Genomic DNA, 15,465 nt, shown 5'->3' with positions numbered 1-15,465 from the left:
AACAAGACGGGGAGAGAGTTTGTGAGCGAAAAAAAAAAAAAAATCTGCAGTCAGAAGAGAGAAAGTGTGAGAGAATGAAAGGATAGGGTGAGTGTCAAATAGGGTGCTTATAGTGCAGAACACTAATAAGGAGAGCGTCAGCAGGACAGCAGCAGCAGATCCATTCTCCTCCGGGCTCCATCTTGGCAGTACCTGTTATAAACTTCCTCTGCCGTCTTGCACAATTGGTTCTGTAATTTAAAAAGGTCAGCATGGCTCCTGTGTAATTCAATACTCTCATGGTTCTGTATTAACCACATATTTAATCACCCCCGGGGTGGTGTGCATGCTGAATACTGAGTACAAGGGGAAGGAGTGGAACCCACCGCACAACACAGGGCCAGCTGGGCTCTCACCCAACACAACTCCTTAAGCAGAGGATGCAGTTTGTCTCAGTTTGTCTCTGAGTGGGGCTTCATATTTCCCATTGGGTGAAAGGAAAAGTTAGAAAAATGGGATCTATGTTTAACAAGACTGAGGGTCTAACAGCTGCACTCTTGGTCTGTTTAAGAGACAAAAGCAATTGTATGCGCTGTCTGAGCAACTGAGTGAGTTAGTGACATTATCACGTTTGACTTAGAGTGCAGATCAGGATGCATATTTTTGTCCTAACCCGACCACAGCCTGAGAGCATAGTAGCCAAGCCCGACCCAAACCCGAGAGGCATTTCGTTTTTGTGTCCAAACCTAACTGGAGGCCCAGATTTTGCTTGTTTTGATTTTGCTAGTTAGTCTGATTAGACTAACCAGTCTCGTCTAGTGAGCAGCATAAACTGATGAAGCCACTTGGACAAGGGGCAAAACCTCTTCTAAGACATATAACTAAGTCCAGTTGACCTGATTCAATTTCCTTGAGATGGAAATCATAGGCACTTCTGAAAAACACCCATAGAAGAGTCCTACGTGGACAACGGACCTCTTTTAGTGAAGCTAGAGGAGTTTCAGGAGCAGGATCACACCTCGACCACACCTCTTCCAGCATTCCTATAAATACCCATCTAACCCTCTCCTGCTGTTTCGCTGTTGTATTCTGCCTCACGCCCTATTTCTCCTCTCTCTTGCTCCCCTCTCCCTCTCTCCTTCCTACATAGCGTCCTACATGGGGGGTCCTTCATACCCAGGTGCTTTGACAGATTCCCTTCCAAAGCTTTCCCACATGCCATCAGCTATCCGAAGCACTACAAGCACGCTCAAGCCTCAAACAATATTTATCTTGTCAATAAATCATTTAAATGCCTCTCGTTGATGTCATGGTCCGTAGGAGTGAACTGCCGTATATGTGTGTGTGTGTGTGTGTGTATGAACTGTTTCACATTAGAAATGAGTTACTGGTTGCAAGATTTACATTCAATCACAGCAATGATGTTAACAAGTAAATCAGACAATGCACAGACAATTTAGTGATATCCCCGAAGTTGTGATCTTGACTGATCTTGAAATAAATTTCAGAGTCCTTTTTGCCTGAGACCAACACAAGGTGAATAAAAATGTGGCCAACTCCAAGACGAGACTGAGACCTTCAACAAATGGTCTCAAAGCAAGGCGGAGTGCTCTTAAGTACTCGGACACTGATGGCAGACTAAGCTAAAAGGTCTGCTCTGAATGACCTGTGTGTGTGGCTGCATTACTGACTTATGAGGCTTTTTGTCTGTTTGGGGTTTGAGTGATTTTACTCACCATTTTGCTTGCCTCAACCACAAATGTAAAATCCGCTCATTATTTGCACAAGCACAGTTAGTTTGCAAAAAGATAATGTTATTTTAGACTAAGTGAACAAGTCCAGGCCTTCAGCAACTTCAAATATAGTCTGTATTAACCTTCTAATGTCAGACTCAGTGCCTCACAAAGCCGGCATCAGCCTGGCTATACGTGTGTGAGTGTGTGTTCTCAGCAGCCATTTTTGAACATGCAAACATCTGGACATTTGAACATTCAAATTAGGGATGCACCAATCCAATATTAGCATCGGATATCAACATTTTACCTGGATCGGGTATCTGTAAAAGCGGCCGATCCGTAAGACCGATCCTTCCCCTTCAAATCTTTGCGACACGGGCTACGTCATACGGCACGTGTGCCGCATGCCGCGAGAGTTGATTGAGTTGAGTTGCAAACACAAGCAACATGGAGCGAACGAAAGGGTCGGCGATATGGAGGTATTTCACCCTTAGCACGCCAACTAGCTCGACGGCAGTTTGAAATGTATGTAAAATGAATGTTGCCAGGGGTGGTGGTAGCACTGCCAGATATAATACCACTAATTTAATCAAGCATCTCCAGAAACACCACAAACCCTAACCCTAACCCTAAAGCGAAGGAGCATGAGGAAATCCAGCAGCTGAGCAGATCAAAGGGAGCCGTCGCTGCTGTTGAGGATTGTAGCTTCTTAAATCAACAATGATATCGGATCGGTGTCGGGATCGACCGATACGTAATGCCCCGGCAGCGGTATCGGCATCGGAACTGAAAAAGTCGGATCGGTGCATCCTTAATTCATGTTGTTACATTTTGCACATTTTATAGAAATACTGTAGGAGTACTGTGGGCATACGAAAGGCAGCAGTGTGTCTCTGTGCTTGTCTTGTTCTGCTTGCAACTAAAAGCTGCTTGTCACTTTGACCATGAAGGTGCATCTTTGCATGAATAGGCTATTTGGTTTTTGGATTTATCGATATTGTCTTTGATTATCTATTAGTGATTGTCTTGTTTTACATTTACTACTGATTTGGTGCCTGTATTTATGCTTACTGCCCCCGTAGACTCCAACTTGTGGATGGGTCTGGAATATAATGGGAAAACCTGTGTTCGAAGCCAGTTTTTTTTTTTTTTTCTCATTTTTGATATATCACCTCCAATAAAGATATTTTTATTGATTCCTCGCACCTTACCTTTCCAGTGCAAGAGTGCTTGAAGTTTTGTTTGCTTGGAGCTCCTTTTTCTTTGGGCCACTTTTAATTTGATAAAATTGAAAAGTTGATCTCATTTCAACCGTTGTGAAGACTAAAATGGAAACCTGAGAGTCTCCCAACCAAAAGTGAAACCTATCTGCGAGCCTCAGATCACAGGATCTAAAGGGTGAACACACTGACCATCTGACACTGCCACCCATGGAGCCCTGTTCCATGGCTAGCAGGGCTAATAAGTGGAATTCAGATGAGAACATGGGATAACATGAACCTGAATGTTTGCTGAGCGCGTTTGTTCACGAGCACGAGCGTGGCACAACATGAAGAAGAACAAATTCAATTTGCTTCAGTCACTTTGGGATTCCAGATGCAATATCTTCTGTTATGGAGTTTGGTTGCCTAGACAATCACATTAAAGAGCAAACTCACCAAGAAAAATGTTTCAGCAACCACCAGGTATACAAAGTTAGTGGTCATGACAAATTCAGCACTCATAAATCTTGTATGCAATATCAGTACAGACATAGACATGTTATGAAACACAACATACAGAACCACTAGCACTTTTTAAATGAATAAAAACATTAAATCCCACAACACAGGGAAAATAACTGCAACCCCCCTGATGTGCAACATTAATTTGAATTGAATTTGGACGTAAAAAAAGATTTAATTGGGCTCTATCTGATGTCCCTCCACCTGAAAAAACTGGTAACCTGATGGGACCTGTTGCACTGAGGCTGGCAGAGCAGGCCTTTGCTCTGAACGTAAATGAATGATTCTCCACCTGAGAATACCAATCACCAGCAAATTACACTGAGCAACGCACCGCTTTATTATCTTTAAGCAAAAGACTAATACACGCGGATCGATATACATAAGGTATGCTTAAACGAGCAGGTGACACCAGTCTGGAGTCCTGCACTGACAAAGTGCAGCCAAAGGGAAAAAAAATAACAGAAGACTGAATATGCTCATCAGTAGAAATGAACAGTAACTACTCTCCCCAACACCTCTCCCTTCATTATGCTCAGCAATCACAGAAAGGGAAGAGAAATGGTGATTGCAGCCCGAGCAGTCATTCAGCGGGTAGCACACATGCCATCCAGCTCTGAGCATGTCTCTAACGCCGAGCATGAGGTCAGATTTTCCTCCGGTCCTCTAGATGTGTGTGTGTGCTACGGCGTGGCTGAGGCTAAATCTGGTCAAATTGACACAGTGTGGGAGGCTCACATCCTCGGGATTCAGTCACCATGCACCCTGACAAATTGTATACATGATTGTCTAAGAAATCTTGTGGTATGTGTCTGCTTTAGGCTGCTGAAATTGAACATGGCCAACAAACTACCACAGCATCAGTGCACACACAAACTACAGCGTGGACAAATGTGTCAGAGGATGTTCATGCACAGAGGCCGACAGGTACAAAACCAACAACCAAACTTTCGCATTTTGACTGATCAACTTCATGAACCACGCCATGAGATCCTCCACATTTGTGCACATGTGATCTGTAATCACTACATCATAAAGACACTGACGGGAGACCGGCCCATTATGTGTGAACCCTGGAGGATTAACAAAAAAAGACACGAAAAACCCAAAGATGAAAAGCCATGACTCCCTTTATCATTATAAAGAGGAAAAAATGGAGTCATGGCTTTATGGGAACTGCCGGTATTTACCCACAGGCAAGGAAATTAAAAGAGCTGTCAGTCAGTGAGTATGTAAAGAAATGGAATCAAAGTGATGCCTTGACATTTCTTTCTCATTGCGAGACGCAGGAAGACACGCGGTCCTGGTGGAATTCCGGCTCTCCACATCAGGATATTTATGACAGTTTCTTTACTAGCCTGACACTTTTACATAAAGCACAATCCATAACTTAGATATGAAATTCCTCTCTGGTTGAGACGGATTGTCACTGAAGCTTAACACCTTACTTGAGGCATCCGGCGCCTTACATATGAAAATAAATCTTTGGATTGATCCTGTCCCCACAACATTTGAGAGACGCGTCATCCTGCACAAAACAATTCACATGGATGGCAACTTGTATCTTCTCCACATTTCACCTGAAACTAGAGCAGGATATGAATGGAGGCCATTGAAATAAGTAAAGCCGTGGGATATGGCGCTCTGATGTCATCCGAGTGTTAAGTAGCGGCATCAAATCACCAAGAGCTGAATCCAACTCTAATATAGCCCGAACTGCTGCCAGTCAGAGAAGTCCTGCTCCAAGGCTATGACTGAAAGAGCTGTCGTCAAGGTAGCCATCACCCACACATGCACACACACACACACACACACACACACACACACTAAAATAAAAATAAATAAATAAATAAATAAATAAAAAGAAATCGGGATAAGGAAGCCACACACTGGCCTCTGCAACAGCCTGACAAGTAAATTGTTTCGGAGATAGTATGGAGAAAAGAAATACAAAGAGAAAGGAAATAGTGGCATGAACACGGTTTAAAAAAAAATGAATGAGAGGCGAAAGGCAATAGAAAGGATGGAAGGAGCAAAAACACGTAGATAAGGGAAAGCAGTGAAATGCTCCACTAAGCAGTAATGCATGGACCTGTCCTCCTGTCTGATAAGAATTGGGTGGAATAGGAGAGAAATCAAGATGGTGTAACTGAATGACTGTCAATTGTGGCGGACAATAAAACCCTATAGATGCTTCCCCTATCAGAGAGAGGAATTTCAATATACACGACTCAGGCCGCAGCTGAGAGCTGAAATTACCAGGAAAAAGTTTTACTTTTACTTCTTTACTGAGCAGAGTTGAAAACAAGCACATCCCAATCTCAAAGAGGCAGAGGGCAGAATACAAATCATGGAACAAAAGTAGAGCACACACACTGAAAGTTGCTCCAAAGGTGTACGGATTCATTAACAAGCAGACAAGAGACGTTTCGAGTTCGGCACTCTCCGCCAGACAAAAGAGAAAAACAATGCCAAGAAGTATAGATGTAAATATAAATATTTTTTTCCCCGTGAAAGCCAAGCAATCCCTTCCTGCCTCATATTTCCATGTGGAAAACATAACTTGATGACATGTTTTCACCCCTGAGACGTACAGAACGTGAACTAATTGAATTAGATAATTTCATGAGCACCAATGGTCACCTGAATAATCATCTGAAATTCGCCGTGGACTATGATCAACATAAAACACACATATAAAATGTTACTGTCATTACGGATCAGCATCAGCTGTGCTCCAGCCCGTAGGAACTTCTTTCACCCTGGACAGTCATTCTATCTCTAACCCTACATGTAGAACCTCCCTACATCTCAATTTAATTGTATTCACCAGATCCGCAACTCAGACAATGATTTTAACACACCATTATCTGACATTTTGAGAGAAAGTCTAGAAAGAGAAATGGATTTCCAAGAGCGCAGAGTGTCTTCGTGATATATTTCAGACACAATGGCTCAATCAAACCAGGCCCAAAGTGCCTGACAATTGCCTCACATGTCCTATTCAATACTCACCTCATGACACATCATAGAAACTGACAAAGTGCTAAAAATGCCTTGACAAACCACCCAGAGTGGTTTATACATACTGCATACTGATACTACATGCTGGTTTTTACTGGGCAATACAGATGTGCTACCTAGACCTTCAAAACAAAACCTTTTCATGACCCACACACAGGTAAGAGCTACAAGGAGCGGCTATGCCCACGTGAACGGGCATATAGTGGTACGACCAGCAGACCAAAGGAAAGATCTGCCTTAAAACACTTTAACACGACAGCTACAGGCAATGTACCTTCCATTTCTCTGCCCATTTTGTTGTTTAGTGCTGCTGGATACCGGCGCACAGGAGTGCTGTAAGAAATCCTAAACCAACAAGCCCTGTGGTAATGCACTTCACACACGCACAGCTCAACGTTTCCTCACTCACACATATATAGGCACTGAACGTGTTAAGCGCTCTCATAAAGCGGATGATATCAAAGCTTTGATACTACGAAGGCAGTCTTTCTGGGTTTATCCACTAGACACAGTGCCACCTGGGGCCTTAATAAAGATGGTGACCTTCGTCCTTTTCTTTGAAAACTTCATTGGTGGTCAAAAATGTAATGAAGTCTTCAGTGTGGCAGCTTGAAGTGTTTGCCTTTTTGTCTGTGGAGATTTTACCATCAATGTGAACATATCAGATATATGACCAAATAAATCAAACATTTTGTTTCACTGTGTCCTCTCACAGGTGACACGTACTGTACTTAGTTCGGAAGTGCCACTAACAGCAGTGGGGTTGCTCCATCACTTTCCCTTATCATGGGTTTACCTTGCATGTCAATATGAAGGTTCCCCAGCTGCATGTTTATGTTCATGAAAGCTGTAAATGTTGCTTGTAAATGGTTGTGTAGTTTCTTTTTCAGTCTTGGTTTTGTACTGTATTTCTCTTGGCACTAAGTGTGATGCATTTTTTCAGGTTGAGGCCACATCACCAGGACCTTCATGGAGGTAACTGTGGATGTTTGGAGGCACTGCTTTTCAATTACCTTTTGACATGTGAAGATCACTGCACTGAAATCATCTCCAGCCCAATAAATTTAAACACCTCTCGAGCAGCGTTCAGAGTGCAGACTTTGTCTACCTGCAGTAAGGTTTCTGTGGTTCCCAGCCTGAGGTCATAGGTGGATCATAGTCTCTTAAAAAGGAAGCGCTACCACCAACAAAAATGACGATGCACACAATAATTCACATATATTATGTTGACCCATGAGCCAGGCACATAAGCTCAAACTAGAGAGCAGAGAACGCTCAGGAAGTAAAGCAGAGGCAGACACACTGACACCTCTAAAATTATTGGTGACGGTACTTTCAGAACAGAGACCCCAAAGTAGATGTGCACAAACCGAGATTAAGTTTCATCCTGATTTTTATTTAGTAACAGATGTCCCAGATTTATTTTTTTTTTTACAGACTGTGGTTAATTCCAGGAATCTTCTGGCCAATCTGGAACGGCTGTGCAGCTTGTGAGTTGAGTTATCTTTTTGTTTTTCCTTCACTCAGACACTGTCAGATGTCAGAAATGGTCAAATGTTTTTTATGATCCTCCTGAGCTGGCTGAATTTTTTCAGAAAAATGTCCAGTCCAGTGAAACTGTAAAACTCCATAAAGAATAACTGCTCATATGTCAGAGACCTCTAATGTCAAAAGGCTGATGTAACTCGTTACCCTGTGTGCTTTTGAGTTGGTCACATTGAAACTTAAAAGCCAAGGTCAAGGTGTCCACTGCATGTAATCAGACAGACAGACAGACTGACAAACAAGGGAGAGACAAACAAAGTATGACAGTGGAGCCAGCGTCTCCACAGACCATGCAGCCTTAATCACTGATGGGACGGCATGCCAATGCATTATGGTCTTACCTGGGACGAGAGGGCCCTCCTGGCACTGGGCCAGCCTGAGCAGAACCATCATGAGGAAGGGTGTGGCCCCTGACCATGTGACACGCATAATGCTTGTTCACTGTCCTGGCATCACTGGGGGCCAATCTGAGGACAAGAGTTGGAAAGGCAGACATTAAAAGACAGGTCACGATGCCGAAATGCTGCCCATGTTCTCTTAATTTACCTGCACTAAAAGAAAGCTACGTGGAAGAGAAAGTACGTAAAGGAAGTAAATGAGCAAAGAAAACAGATATTTGGCTTATTGTGTAAATTACAATGAGCTGCCAGAGTACAAGAAAAACAGCAATTTCTGCAATTGTAAGAATACAATATGTTAAATGTGCTATTTCTAAGCGCACATATTTTCAAGCATCAGTTCAGAATACAAAGCAGCTTGTGGTGCTTTCATGAAAATATGACTCACAATTCTCTATTGAATTCCCTGGAGTTGTAATTGTTGGGCAATTGAATCCATAATTTATAATCCACACTGGGAGAGTTCAGTCTTAGAGTGCTAAAAGGACTGCAAATCGACTTCCGCCGCTGCGAAACTCTTTCTCGGTATCTCCGTTCACTCTCACACACACATGTATACGACAAACCACTCCGTGTCAAATGGACGTCAGGCAGGTGAGACAAAAGTGTCAGAGAGTAGTGGTGTATGGGAGACAATGCCGCCAAGCTGACACCAGCCTCATCACCTGAGCACAGTGACAGGGACCGTCTGTAGCATGAAAATGAATCAGAGGATTCTCCTGATCAGCCATCTGTGGAACAACCTGTTCTCCCTTGTTTGATTACATCCAACAGGCCAGACAGCCTTGGCTGCTCCAGCTCTTGGTCTTTCTCCGCATCACTCTCTCACTTTTCGCTCTGCCCTGCCATCCACTACCATTTTCTTTTTACAGCCCTTTCTCCAGGGTATGACACACTCCGTGAATTGGATATGCTTCAACTAAAGTGTGATAGACTTACTTTATCATAAATGCCATGCCACTACTGTAGTGACTGCGAGTCTCTTCAAGCCTATAGCATCTTTTGAGATGATGCAGAGCGTTTAACATTGCCTCTCCAAAGTAAAAAGGGAATGTATGCAAGACAGAATAGGAAAAATGCTCACTTAGCAAAGCTTCAAAATGCTCAGAAAGGTTCTGCACTCCACACGTTTTTCCCCATTACCTCTGTGCTATTTTCCTGTTCCAAATCACCATGTCCCTTTAATTCTTCCAAATCTCCATGCTCCTTTAATTCAGACGTGACACCAAATGGACACACTATTTGCCACTTATTATTGGCAACCCCCTACTTCCTCTGCCACCTCCCTGTCTCCCCCTTTCTCTCTCTCTCTCTCTCTCTCTCTCTCCCTCCCTCCTTTCTGTTATAGGTTTGCAGGAGAAAGAAGGCACAAGCATACCAATTTGCTCAGATAGCTTTTGCTCCAATCTTATCTACGGGTGCTCAGTGAACACTCTTGCACCCCTTTATACGCATTTCCTGCGCCCAGAATTAGAAGCGCCTCTGAAAAGGCTGTCTATCAGATCCCAACCATGGGGAGCTCATTGCTGCAATGTGTGTTATCATCACCTCTCATTCCTCCAGTATCACAGCACAGCCAAAGAATTATGCATTGTATTTCCACAATTGCTCCATTTGCATGTGATGATGACAAGCGTATTCCCGGCCAACTGTCAGATAAAGAAGTCTCTCCGGTTAGAGAGGAAGACTCCGGTGTTTCCCCCTGCTCGGCAGGGCCACCTAAACCAGTAGCACACCAGAATGCTGGAGGAGCAGCAGACTAGGCCCCATTTTTCTTGGTAATCGTGTCAGTTAAACACTGCATCATCCTCTCACAAGCAATCTGATAAATACCCAATTACCAGTCAGTAGATGGCTGTGACAAGTGGGTGCTGGGGTCTTTGGCTGGGGACTCTGGCATAAGCGGCATTAAGATGGCCTGCTAACCTCAGAAGTAAGTGGTGGAGAGCTGGATCTGTAATACAAGTAAGCGCTCTGTCCCATTTGATTAATGAATAGACAGATAGAAGATAAAAGAAGATTTATATTTGCCCGGCTCTTTGGAAACCACAAACACGTTCGTGAGGATACATCACAGTCTAATCAATGGCCGCTCCTCTGTACTCATTACTATGACCGCTTGCATCAAAGGAAAAGTGCATGTTTTACAAGGCTTGTTCCAACGGCTTCCTCTGCATTCACAGCCAATTCAGTTTGAGAGGAATAAAAGGCCCTCATTGTCTCCCTCTATCTGACTCAATGACTGCTGAATGGATTGAGGCCAATTAATCAGGCAGTGACAAGAAGCAGTACTGCTGGCTCAGTGAGTCAGTGACCATCTCCCTCAATAGACAGGAACTATCAGCAGAACAGTCGCTGCCCACAAATTGATTTTCTGATCCCTACTATACCAAAGTGATGTCATTCAAAACCTGTGGTGCTGCATTTTTGTCTGATAGACTTCTTTCCCGCATAACGCTCGCATTTAAATGAGGCACAGATCGTCACTTCATACATATAATTATAATCACAGACACGCACAAACTACTTTCTTCACTTTCGTTTCCAAATGCACAATGATAATGTGCAATATCCCCTGAACTGGGACGAGACTTCGGTTAAAGGGTTATCATGTTATAATGGAAGATCTGTGGATAGCCTAAAGGGAAACTAGCCGGACGCCCTTGAGAAAAAGAATGAACTTCACATTACCTCTGACTGGGCACCCTATCCCACACTACTTAATCTATTTCGCTTTCATCTTCTGCCTCTCTGCTTCTGAAGTATACCGAAACTTTCGGCACTCACAAACCAGATAGAGAGAGGAGAAAGAGGTGAAGCCGAGCGGAGCAGGAGAGGAAAAGCGAGGACAAGTCAGAGGGGAGAGGAACATAAGTAAACGCAAAGATACCGAAGGAAAAAGAAAATTTATGATGTACCGGGAAGTGAATACAAAACATCCATTTGCGATAATAACGATTTGTTCTGCGTTCACTGTCAGGGCGGTGCGGTGAGCGGCAATTAGATGAGCCTCATTTCCAAATGAAAAAGACAATTCTCTTCACTGCACAATGGCTGTAGTTATCAGAGCAACCAAAATCTCTTTTTCAGATACACATCATCTCAATGCACGTTCATTATTCATTCTTCTCGCTCGCTCTCGAGGGTTGGATATCAAGAGTTGCATATCTGGAATGGGTGCTACCTGCACTGTGTTGAAAGTAAAGCATTTTGTTTTTGTAGCAGATAAACTCAGTATTAATATCCAATGAAACACCCATTAATGTCTTGCTTTGTTGAATAAGAAAAAAGGCTGTAGCTCTGATCAAAATGCCTTTTACTTACAACTAGCTCTATATGCCAAAGAGTAGAAGCAATATCAATTTGCTCTGCACTGCCAGCATTGTCAACCACCCACAATCACAATACAGTCAAGAGCATTATGCAATTTAAGTTCAATATCAGCAATGAACTGGATTTTTAGATTGAGTGTTCAGCATTGTTGTAAGCCGGCACACATCTCAAAGAGAGACTTGTAGAGCATGTGTAAGCAGCACAGATATATCTCCAGTGCAGGGATCAGGGATCAGCCATAGAGGGCACAGGGACTGCACACTCTATTCGATGAATCATTGGCTGCAGCTCACTGAGGTAGCAAATTTGTTCATCTCACGCTGCATAACCACTAAATAAACAATTCTGTTGAGGGACTAGGAATGTTGTGTGCATGAATAAAGCACCACTGCTGTGGGACCAGCACACTGGTCAAAATTCACACAGTGAAACAGGGATGCGACGGACCTGGCTTGGACACAGGGAGACCGTAGACATGTAGACAAATCTCCCTAAGTGTGTTTTCTAGTGTTGTGCTATGTCAGCGTCATGTTTTCTGATGGATAGCTCCTCCGCCTCTCAGACCCTCTGTTCTCCGTGTCGCCATGGATGCTCCTCCCTCGTAAAAACGCCAGAGGCGGATTAAACATCTCACGTTTACAGTACATTATGCCCCCCTCACTTCATTACAATAAAAGGATTAACCCGCCTCTGTTCTGGGGAGTGATTGGTGGGGAGGAGGGGGTCGACATGGTGGCTGAACTGTCCTTTCCCCTGAGCGTAGATCAAATCTCCTGTGCTTCTCCAAGTCTTGCCACTAATCATCCTGTAGTCATGCTCCTACGGGGGGCGGCTGCACGGGATGTGGCAACACACTGGGACCGGAATTACAAATTTGAAGCCATTAGGACACCCAGCAGTCGACTTACATAATGGCACATACTCCATCCGGCCCATAGGGGAAACCCATACTTGTCTGTCCCACTTTCTGTTCGTAGTTATGTCACTAGAATAGTTTTGAAAAGTGGAATTTATTGAGGAGTAATTCTGCCTAGCCTAGATAGACTTGTATCCTTACATTCTGGAGCAGATACTAAAGTTCCCATTATTTAAAAAGGGGTAAAGAGTCTCTTCATTCAAAACAGTGAATATGATGAAAATATGAGGGAAAAACCCTAATTAAAATAAATTAGAAGAGGTGAAAGCACTCCAGCGTGACTGCGGAGATGGGCCTGGTCACATGAGGCCTCTCCACAATGATCCGTCTTCTCATGAATGTGATCTGTGATAAATTAAAAGCTGATTATTTCCTGGAGGGAGAAGCCAAGTGCTTGGCCCCCAGCCCCCGTGCTGGCGGTGATGGATTAGGCCACACTCTGCACTAGGGACCTGTCCCCACTGACTGCAGACATAAAAAGACACACAGCCACTGACGCCACAAGCCTAAGTGCCTCCTATCAAGATGCCATCTCTGACAACTCTTTAATTTATTTGAATAAATGCTCCGCTAGCTCTTTAAAGGACAATTTTATTTTTTTTTTCATGAGACAGATAGATGATTCTTTAATTCTAAAAGAGGACGATGATAACAAAAATCAGCAAATCTGAACAACCTGTATTGCTAAATGAATCAGCTGACACTCTGCAAGCCTTGTGGGAAATGTTCAAGTTCAAGCAAAAACGAAACCTGGCATTTCAACCCGGATACAGGCTACTTTTAAAACAGTTATTTGATTAATATTACATGGAAAAGTAGAATTAGAGAGAATACTTTCCTTGAATACTTAATGATGGTTAAAGATCGTCAGTTTTTAAAACCCATCTTCTAATGCATTTCTGATGCTGACCATCCAATGTGATTTTTTTTTCTTTTGCATTTTCTTTTTTTTTTTCTCAGAGTGGAGTAATCCTGCTTTGAAGCACACTGGGTAATAAGTCCTTTTAGGTGTGAAGTTGAGCAGCTAAGACCATTAATTTCTATAAACTGGGCTTATGTACACTAGAATCATGCTCAAATGAAAGACAGACCTTTTAATAAATAAATAAACATTTTATGTTGTTAAGAAAAGAAAGAAAACTAAAAAAAAAAAACTAACTCTACTTGTGTGCCAGAGCTTATGGCTGGATGGCTCACTGACAGGCAGTAAACAGAATGTGTCTTACATCTTTTGTAATCCAGAGTGTTACATTTCTTAGCCATAATATGATATGCACCAAAGGCAGCATGAAGGGCACCGTAGACAGGCTGATACCCAGTGAGAAATGTGTCCCTGTGACACAGTATTATTGCAGTCAGAGAGCACCAGGCAGCTGCAGGTTGCATGGCAGAGCCCAGGTGCACAGTCCATGAGCTTCCATGAAGCAGAGATTTTTACATTATAGGTCCATTCTCATGTGTCTGAACCATTTTCCCTGGGTCGACATCATTTGGATGGGCTGCAGCGCAATTTGTCTGTGGTGATTGGGTCTGCCTGAGTGGGAACAAAGGCGGTCAGACTGGCTATTGTGTCCTTTTGTGTCCCATATGTCAGAAGTCTGCTGCGCAAACAATACAGCAACTGCCAAGACCACAACGGTCATTATCTGGAGTAGAATCGCTGTCATTATCCAGCTGCAATCATAACTCTAATTACAAAAGTTGCTTTGTAAGCAGGTAGATTATGCAATGTTAATTACCCGTGCACAATGCAGCAAAGACATGTTCAAATGCCACTCACCATTGTGCCCCTTACAAAAGCGGCACACATTTTACCCTCTTTGCCATATGCAAATCAAAGCCATGTCCCAAGGTAGCTGGTTTAAACCCTGATGGCATAATCCCACACTTCTTATCATCACTAATATCTCATTAATGATGGCTCCAATAAATCACCCTTAACCATATCGTGTGACGTTAACCAGAGTGTGTATGCATGGCTCTAATTGATGAACCTCGTTCTGTAAGCTGCTCCGTCTCACTACTTGGCACCATCAGTTGTAGTTAAAGCTGCTGAGCTTTAAGTATTTTTCAGCCAGAACTGTGCTTATGGGACACTTTTTTAGTCTCAGGGCACCTTTTAACCAGGTTCCAGCATAAAGATACATCACTGACCATTTCTTAACACGCTGGGCTTTAAAATCTGTCACTATAACAACCATGAAGCAGGCACAGTAGCAAACTGTGGAGCTCTCAATTTGAGCTTTCACAGACACAGCTGACAGAACCGTGACTATAACTTCCTTCATTTTTCATTTCAAGGCTACAGTTTCAACCAAAATTTGAATAGATTGTCCACTGCTGTTTTTCTAACATAAATACTTGTTTGCATATAAAAAAAAAACTGAAATTACATTGTGTGGCCATAGGCTTTGACGGACACAGTTGAAAGTGTATTTATAAGATCTCAGGAGCTAGACACAAGATGATTTTCCCCAGGCACAGCACAGCAGCCTGTGGCATTAATCACCATAAGCCTGCACTTTACCAACCCACTCTGGCAAATTAAATCCCCAGAATAATATCTTCATCATTGCTGTATTTCAGGCATCTATCTGGCTTTGGAAAGCAGCACAGCAGAGCCTGCCAACTCGGAAAGACCTGAAACTATAGGGCAATAAAAAGTGACATCAGCGATGGGAAAGTTAATAGTGTGTTTCAGATGCACTTTCTGGAGGACAGGGGTAGCAGAGGTTTCATTCACTGTAAGTGACAGTGTCTGGCAATCTCCCTCTGCCTCCCATATGCCTCTATGTATTTCAGCCTGCTCT

This window comes from Myripristis murdjan, chromosome 13 (assembly GCF_902150065.1).
Source record: "Myripristis murdjan chromosome 13, fMyrMur1.1, whole genome shotgun sequence".
Lineage (NCBI taxonomy): Eukaryota > Metazoa > Chordata > Actinopteri > Holocentriformes > Holocentridae > Myripristis > Myripristis murdjan.
Note: the sequence above shows the minus strand (reverse complement) of the source record.